Below are 9,081 nucleotides of genomic sequence, written 5' to 3'. Positions count from 1 at the left end.
TACTAGTAAGACCAATCCATTGATCAGCGCTGCAGGCTGTAACTGATGTGAGAGAAAGGTGTTTGTCTCTGTGCTCTGCACACTGTTATATGGAAGAAGATATAAAAAGCTTCTCTTCCCTTGGCACGATGGTTGTCCTCTTGGTACAGACTGTGGGTATTGAGTTTTACACATAAGAAGTAACTGGATTAAATGGGTTGTCTTCTTGGACAGTGCACCCATAGCCTCTGAATAATAAAGTGTAACAACAGTAATTTTCAGATGATAATTTCTGAATGAGTTACTGTGCTTTTGTATGACAGCCACTGTATTGCGTGCTGGAGATTGCCTGTGCTTCTGCAGTGGCTTAAGGCTCAAAACAAAACTTAAAACAATGAATCAAATCAGTTTTCCAGTAAGATAAACACTTGCCTATTCCCAAACACAAAACCTTTCAGAGCAGTATTTACAAAAAGTATTTACTTTGACCTTTAATGTGGGCCTAGCCCCTTACCTTGGGTCAAGTGATCGACTGCAGGACCAGCCTGCTCAATCAAGGGCAGGTGCATAAGGTCTGGTGGTAAAAAAAGATAAATAAATGAAAAACAACAAGGAGCAACTGAGGTAACAAGGAAAGAACAGCTTGGACAAAACCAAAGAGATTTCTTGCCCTTGGCATTATGGGCTGTGTTATTTCCACCTATGAAATAATGTGTGTAGGATTGCTAAGGTCTGAAAAGTCTAGCTTTAATTCAACACTGCTTCTAATGTACTGTCAAGTCTTCTAGTAGACAGCGATGGCACAGCAATGATACAGCAAAGACTGTAACTAAGCACCCTGTAGTTTTCCCTTCCCCATATACTGGGGGAGGGGGGGCTGCCTGTGTCACATGGGTGAAGATGGCTTGTGACTGGCGTTCAAAGCTGAACTTTGCAGACTGTGTAGCAGTTTGGTGGATATGGAGGCAGCAGTTTCTTGTTTGGATACGCCGTGCCTGTGAAGGTTAAGCTGTGCTCTGCTTTTAGGTGCTTGTGTCCCCCTTTCACCTGCTCCCACGACAGCAGATTGTGGTGACTGCTTAGCCACATTTCCCTCCAGACAGTCACCTGCAGAACACCTGCATAGATTTATTAATGCTGTCAGGGGGAAAGAAAAAAATCATGGGGTACTTTGCAATGAGAATCTGATTTTTATTGTTTCAACAATACGAGGTGTTTTGTTGAGCTTTGGCCTGTGTTATTCTGGCATACTTTTGCAGGTTTAAGCTCTCAGGAGGCTTTTCTCTGGTCTGGTCTCACACCTGAGGTATTTTTGGCGTTCATTTGCACTTGAGTTGCAAACTCAGATGCTGGAGGAGCATTTGGGAGTGCATCTCTTGCCCTGTTTTTCCTCTTTTCCCTGGACACCTGCCTTTGGTCATGGTTGAAGATAGGCTCCTGAGTGGGTGCTTCATCTGTTCTATGAATGCTGCTTTTTTCTGTCACTCTTGTATTTTTTTTTCCCTACCCTAACACTGAGAAGTTGCTTGAGAACATACCTAAGCCTCTTCCCTAACTTCAGCTTGGCATCCGCTACAGGCTAGACACAGTGAGGGCAATGAACAGTTCAGGTACCAGTCTCCAGCTGCCAGGTTATACATTAACTCTCCAGAATAAGCCTCCCATATTTATATATATATATATATATAAACAAGTAGCTCCCTGCACAGGTCTGGAGAGCAGAAACTGAAGGCTGGGATGGGAAGCTAGAAGAAGGAGGAAGATCCACCGGGACCCTTCCTTTCTCTCCCTGGCCCTAGTGAGGATCTGCTTGGATCCCATGCTTTGTTTTGAGTCTGTCACCTCAGTGACTGGGGAGCTGCTGGAACAGGCTGGGAACAGGCAGTGCTGGTGCCAGTGGCACAACACAAAAAAGCATTCACAAATAATGAAGCTCTGAAACACCCTGAGCAAGGATGTGTCAGCTGCTTGAATTGGGGTCAGCTGTGCTATGGAAAGAAGAGGGCCGGGCTGGGGGAGCAGGGAAGTGACTTCCCCCCTCGTCTGTCTGGTGGAAGCAGCCTCCAAGGCAATAGGAAAAAGTGGGCTCTACTGCAGGTCCTTAACCCTGCTGCAGATCAGAGTCTGGTCACACAGGTCTTCTTCAGATCTTTTGTGTGAACTCAGAAAAGCATCCTCCCAGGCACAGAGCATGGCTTGTTGTGGCTGAACAACCTTGGACAAGTTGTCATCTTACTCTGTGTCTCAGTTTCCCCTTTTTTATAAGAGGACAATGACACTAGCCTAACAAGTGGAAGAAGGAAGGTGAGGAAGGGTGTTTTTTATCATTATGGCTGTCCCTATCTGACAGGCTTCTGCTCCCAGAGAATGGAAGGAGGTTGGTTTTGAGACTAAGGTAGAAGGATCCTTTGCCATTAAACTCTGCTCTGGCCATGTGATGACACCTCTTCATCCTATTTCCTTACAACAGGAAGGCAGAACTGACCAGATCCAAGCAACATCAAGAGCTTGCTGAAGCTTAGCTCTGTACCATCCAGTCTGTGGTCCCCATTTGGCAGTACCATTCCTCTGACTAAAGGAATCTTGTCAAGTCATAAAGACCCATCACAGCAAGGTATGTAAAACATCAGCTTTTCCACTGGCAATGCCTGCTTCATGACTTAGCTTTGAGGGAAGAAGGTGAGATTTTTAGGGCTGCACTGAGAGGGAGCAAGGCCTGCTTCTGCCTAGCAGGTGTTGAATAGCAGCTGAGCTGCTAAATGACTCTGCCAGTATAGTCTTTCTGCAGTACAGTACCTGGGGTTGAGCTGCCAGCACTGCCTGCTTTGAAGACATGAGATGCAACCCCAAGGACATGTGGGATGTAGGGATGCTGTTTTTCATACTGGAATGGTTGAGTGTGCAGATACCACCTGGACATGTGTTCAGGGTTATTCCAAGTGTAGATGCCTAGTGCTGTGTGCTGAAGCCCTGGTGCTGCTTTGCATTGGATGAAAGAAGATAACGAGGATCCATATGCTGTTTCATTGGTCAAAGTGTAGAGAACAAACTGAAGAGGCTGTTTTAACACAGTGATACAGCTGGGCTCTTCTCAAGGCAACTCCTGAGAAGTCACATCTCCACGCATAATGAAGGGAAGAGCATCTGGCTTAGTTGCAGCTGGCAGGGCAGAAATGGCTAGACTGGCTGATGTTAAGAAAGTCTTTGGATGATTGCTTGACAGAGACCAGCAAGCTGTAACCTTCCTTCCCACTAAGAAGACTAACTAACGAGAATCTCAACAGATTTCTACATGAGGAGAGAAAATGGAGGTGTGGGAGTGTACGCATGTTTTTGGATGTTCCTGGGCAATTTCTATGTGGTCTAGAACTAAAAAACCCACAAAAACAAGCAAACAAAAGAACAACAAAAAAACCCCACTCTGATCAGGAGGCTTTAGCGTGCCAGACAGAATCTACCTACCTGTCTCCTGAAATGCTCATACAGATGCAGAGTCAATAAAGGTTGCCAGTGATTGTTCTTTCCTTTTCCAGGTGAAAACTTGGCCCAGAGATTAAGTGCTTTGCTGGCCTTCAGAAAATGTGAAGCAGAGACAGGTGATGAACTCAAGTCACTTGGCGTCCTGTTAGATCTTCTGTTACCCAAGCTGCCAGCCTGCCTTGTGGGAAACTCAGCAAGAAATATGGGTAATGAACCTGCCCAAGTGCATGGAAGAATGGCTCTGCTGCTAAACAGCAAGTAATTCTTTAGATTTAAGAAATAACATAACTTGTAAGGAGGAAGTTTACAAAATATGTCATCTGAAGACGCTGCCATGTTTAATGCATTTGGTGCCAATGATTTGCTTTCCTTTGCTGTGCTGTTTACTGAGCAGCTGTTGCAGAGCTGTTGAGCTTGCTATTGAAGATGAAAGGCTGGTTGTTTTTCAAAGCCCTTTGTGTTTTTTTACTCCTAACCGGAGCTGTCAGTGCAGATGCTTTTTATTTCCTTTATAACTGGAGGTCTGAAGTCCCTTCTCTAAAGATTTTCTCAATTCAAAGGAAGATTTCTTTTGCTCTCAGTCCCCAAAGACTTGGAGTGTCTTTGCTCTTTTGTTTGGGCTGAAGACTCCACAGGCAATGGCAGTGCCTTCCAATGCGTGCTGAAAACCTTTAACCTCCAGGCAGCCAGTGTCCCATCTGAAGCTCTTTTGATGGGGGCTTAAGGAATTCATTTTGTCCTGATTGTTTCTGTGGCCTGGGAATGAGAACACTTCTCTTGAGCTATAGATGCAGTGAAAATGTTCTGGTGATCATTGTGTTTACAGTAGGAGATAAAAGATGCTGCTTCCTAAAACATTGTCAGAGAAGAAGAGTTAGATGCTGTACAAACCTCCATGAAGAGTTGCTTACTGAAGTTGTTTAAAAGCCAAGTAATCAAGCTATGAGAGGTCAAGTAATTTACCCAAGATCATGATAGGGTGATGAGACGTAGATGAGAATTGAAAACAAGGTATTGCTTTGATACCTTAACAACTTAATTTGCCTGTTATGGTGCCATCTCTTACACACTGAAATAGGCTGAATTACAGGATTTTCTTTCTTTCATATAGTCTGTCAATTGGTGTTTCTGTTACTTTGGTGGAGAAAATCTTAGAGCTTAGATTCTGTATGATTAGTCATTTTCCCTTGCTCAAAAAAATTCCATCTGGTGGGTTTCTCTCAGAGTGGCAGCCTGAAGAGCAGTGCCTACCATGCCCCTTTGAAGCACACAGTTTTCCCACCCAGCTTGCTCCAGCAGGGCTATCTGTTAGTCAGACTGATGCTTCTCAATAGGTACACAGCCCCACTGGCAGGCAGTCTATGTAAACCTGGTAACAAAGCCATACCAAAAAGTACAGGATCCTAAGTGTTCTCCAGAGCTCTCCCGTCAGTGCCTTCAAGTGACTTCTGACTGATGGCATGCTCTTCAGATAAATGTACTTTTCATCTATAAATGTGTTTTCTGTAAATGATTCATAAAAGTGATTTCAACTGGTGTTTCCCAGGCTGGGCTTTAGTCCCACTGCTGACACCCTTCTTGAAGACCATATGGTATAACTGGTGAGGAGCTGCAGATAAGCTGCTTGTGAGTTGTGTGGGGTGATAAAATTCACCCAAGTACTGTCACCTTAGCTGAGTCAGAGAGTAACAGTTCACAGTCACAGTGCTCACTGTTGGCTAGAGAGGGTTTGCTCTCCTTGCTGAGCAGTTGGAGCACTGAGCAAGGGATAAATTGATTCTGAATGTGCCAAAACCAGTGCAGGAATGCCTCTGGATTTATTTCCAGTTTAATGTTTCCCGCTTATGAGAAAGGGTCACTGAGAGATGCAAACAGGTATCTGCTTGTTAGTGTAAGATGTTTCCTTCCTGCTCTATTTTGGGGGTTAGTGTTTACATGACAAACCACATGCAAAATGCACAGAAGCTTCTTCCTCCTGTGCATCCACACACGATCTACTGCTTTGCTGGTATAGATTACAGAGGGGAAGTTAGAAATACCTAAGTGTGAGGCAGGCAACACAGCTACCAAAGAAAACTTGTGACCTGCATCTTGCATATCGGATCTCTAGAGAATTGTGTAAAGAGAAATTAAAATGGACATGGCTTGCATTGAAGGTGACTACATCTGAGCAGGGAATATAGTTCTTTCTCTCAGTATTTGGCCAAAATGCACTGTATCATTATGAAAATCAGTCACTAAGCCTGAAAAACTTAATAGTTTTTCAGTTTAGTTTTAGCATTAGTTACATCAGAAGTCTGCACAGAGCTAGAAAATTAATGTGAGTCTTTTATGTACTAGAGCAGTACTCTGGCTTTGCATTCTCAAACATTCTGCTTTCCCTACGTGATTCTGTTACCGATTTTGCTGATTTCTACTTTAAAAAGGGTTTTGTTGATTTTTATTTTGTAAATTTTAACATCTTCAGAAAATATCCCGAGTGCACTAAATATGTCACCTCCTGCTGCAGAAACGGATTGGCTTGATAATTAATAGATTGATCACTGCTGGCAATTGGCATACTAGTCAAAATTGCACGTAACTGTTTTCTATACTAATGCGATAAAAGTGGGTCTGCTTTTACAGTGGCAATTTTAGTAGCAATCTAAATCAACACCCTGTTGATGATAAGACAGATCTTTCTTCGAACAGAAAAGCAGAGCAAGTGAGGTTGTTAGTATTATGAGCACATTATTGTCTTTACTTTCTGCAATCAGCTTTTATTCATGCTTTTACAATAGGTGTAAATTTTTATATCTCCTTAGGCAAGCAGAAGAGTGAACTGAACTTCTAGAAAATTACTTAAAATAGGTGTTGCTGATAAGAAATAGTCTAGCCCACACAGTGTGGAAAAGGTTAATGGATTGGAGTGCTGTGTTCTGCAAATGGGCTGCCCTGCTATGCTGGGGCTGGTAGTCAGGCAGCTAAAAAGGAAAGGCTCGACTAGGGAGCTGCTTGAAGTGTGGAAGAGTGTTTTCTGGATGGGTGTGTTGGGGAACTTGGGAAGGTAGAGAGAGAATTTCTGTGGCATGAGGCACTGCTGCAGAGTAAATGGTGTCTGAAAGAGGACTCACCTTCCATGAAAGTGGTGGACTTCCTCCTGTGACAGACCTGCCCTCCAGCAGCTGTGCCTTATTCTCATCCCTGTATCTCAGGCTGAGCCATAACCAGGGGTAGGAGAAGTGAGGGAGAACAGGGAAGTGCCCTTCGTGTAATACAGTGACAGACAGAAATACGAGTAACTGGTAAGCTCAGAGTTTGATGCCCTCAAGCTGTAACAAAAGCCTAGAGCAGCCAGTTTTATTTTTCATTTCTCTTGACAGTATTGCTGTAAAAAATTGAAAGAATTCACTGTGATCTCGCTGTGCTGTAGTTTAAAGAGAACTTGTGGCACAGGAAAGTTTGTTGCTCCAAATGATGATGTTCATCAAGCTGTACTGACTCAGACAAGAAACACGATAGCAGCTCACACTTAGAATAGCTTTCAAAGGTAGAACTTCTGCATTTCCTGCTTTCTGGGCCTGACCAAAGGAGCCTGGGTCAGTCACAGGGTGCCTTGCATGCCTCTGTCTGGAGGGAATTAGGTTTTACACTCACAGTTGATCTTGGGATTTCTACTTTACTTATGTCAGGAGAGCAATTCCTGTTGGTTCCCAGGAGAATCTGTTCCCCAGAACATCCAGACGTGTTAATTATTATTCTTTCTGCTCATTTAATGCCTGAACGGTCCCTTGCCATCCCCTGCAGAACAAGATCACCCATAAACCAGTTTGAATGCTACATGCAATGCATCACTCCCACCTGACAGCTGTGCTATGTGCATGGCTGCACGCAGGAGCTGAGTTCCTGAGGTGGACCTGTCTTTCAAAGCACCTTCCCATCTGCTTGCTTTTTGTAAACTCTCATGAAAGTTGTTTGCAAAGTGCTCTCATTGCTGTTTTCAAGCAAGAGAAGGGAAACAGTGCGGTTGGACTAAAAGAATTATACCATATTATTCCAACTTCAGTCCTTTTACTTTTTTTCTAATGGGTAGCAGAATGAGAATGTGTCAGTTTAAGTTGACTGGTCTTTGGGCTGAAGGATCATGTCAGAATATCAAGAGATGGCTATACAGTGACATCTCAGACAATTTATATGTCAAGTCTTGTATGTCAGTGTAGAGGATTCTTTGTTAACACAGCTTGGAGTAGTATAAATTCAGATTCTGGGCAGAAAATCTCCTTGGCAGTCAATGGGGAATGGCTATGACCTTGAAAAGACCGAGGAGGGGAGGGGCTGTGTATCTACAGTAAGGTGTTAAGTGATGGGATCTTGCTGCTGTCCAGCCATCTGTCCAGCCTTTGATGGCAAAGAGGAACTGCTCACTGTGCTAAGTTGTGTTTGGTCATCCTGTGGTTTGGGCAGATCTGCTGACCTTATCTGGCTTGCACATCAAGACCAGCTCCCTCAGACAGCCACCCAGTGCATCTACCACAGCTTCCATTGGCATGGACAGTGTCATCTCTTCTGTATGAATGGGGCTGAAACAGCATCTGGCACATTTTCACATCACTGGGATCTGTTGTAAAGAGTGAGGGACTGAGCACTCCCACAGCGTGACTGTGAGATGGGATTCAGTCACTGTAAGCTATGGTTCTGCCCTGATGTGGCTTTTGAGCCAAACTGAATCAGCCTTCTTCGCCATAGTGTCTGACAGCAGCAGAGTCGTAATATCAGTCACCGACACAGATTTTGGCTCTCTGTGACTTCAGTTTCAGTGGTGCATGCTTCTTGTTGGAGTTGTTTGCTCTGGCAGCCAGCACATAGCAAAGGAGGGCTGTCTGAATGGAGGTCGTTAGATGGAGCAGGTGGCAGCTCTCCATCACCCTGTGCTTTGCCCTTCACTAACAGCGAATTAACCCCAGAGCTTGTGCTCCTGTGCTGGCTGACAAATGAGCCATGTAAACCTGTACTGTCCCTCCCTGCCTGCATTGGCAGTGCACTTGCCTCTAGCTTTAGAAGATCTGAACATAATGGTCTTAGAGGCACAGAGATGCACCCCAGGCTCCCACCCCACCAGCGTCTGAGATTTGGACAATCTTTGTCTTGAAGCAAAACAAGCTTTCCTCTTTTTGAAATATTAAAAGACATGGCTTGAGTCAGTCACAATGTTTTTTGAAATGTTTTATTTCAATTTTGACCTTTAAATATGTGTACAGAGAATTAAAAACCATAACTTTTAGCTTTGAAACAACGTGTCTGAATAATTGTGAAATGTTAATCTCCCTCTCTTTGCTTACATGGAGCCAATCTTCTCAGTTCCTTTCTTCTGCAGGCCCTCACTTTTCACTGGTCTAAGTGATTCCCTACTTCCTGCTTTAAAAAATCAGCCAATATAATCTAAATCTGCTTGATTCAATTAGAAAGAGCTTTTGCAGTGCTGCAGTCTGAGAGTTTATCTCTAGAATGCTAAGTGGAGGCAAAGAGGTCACCTATGGATGTAAAATTAACCCTAGAATCAGTTTTCTCTCATTTCTAGTTTTAAACACTGGTAATTCTGTCTTTGGTTTGAATCAAGAAATCACAATAAGAGGCCTTGTAAAG

At 43.8% G+C, this 9,081-nt stretch overlaps 1 long non-coding RNA gene across 1 annotated transcript; it reads left to right on the top strand.

Annotated features, from left to right (window-relative positions):
- The first annotated feature begins 2,031 nt into the window (after positions 1–2,031).
- LOC116653702 lies at positions 2,032–8,858 on the top strand. The gene is made up of 3 exons (XR_004308079.1): positions 2,032–2,283; positions 2,450–2,593; positions 3,513–8,858. It is a non-coding gene; the product is annotated as an uncharacterized LOC116653702 (long non-coding RNA).
- Positions 8,859–9,081: the final 223 nt, after the last annotated feature.

This window comes from Coturnix japonica, chromosome 7 (genome assembly GCF_001577835.2).
Source record: "Coturnix japonica isolate 7356 chromosome 7, Coturnix japonica 2.1, whole genome shotgun sequence".
Lineage (NCBI taxonomy): Eukaryota > Metazoa > Chordata > Aves > Galliformes > Phasianidae > Coturnix > Coturnix japonica.
This window is presented reverse-complemented; position numbering and strand designations above follow the sequence as displayed.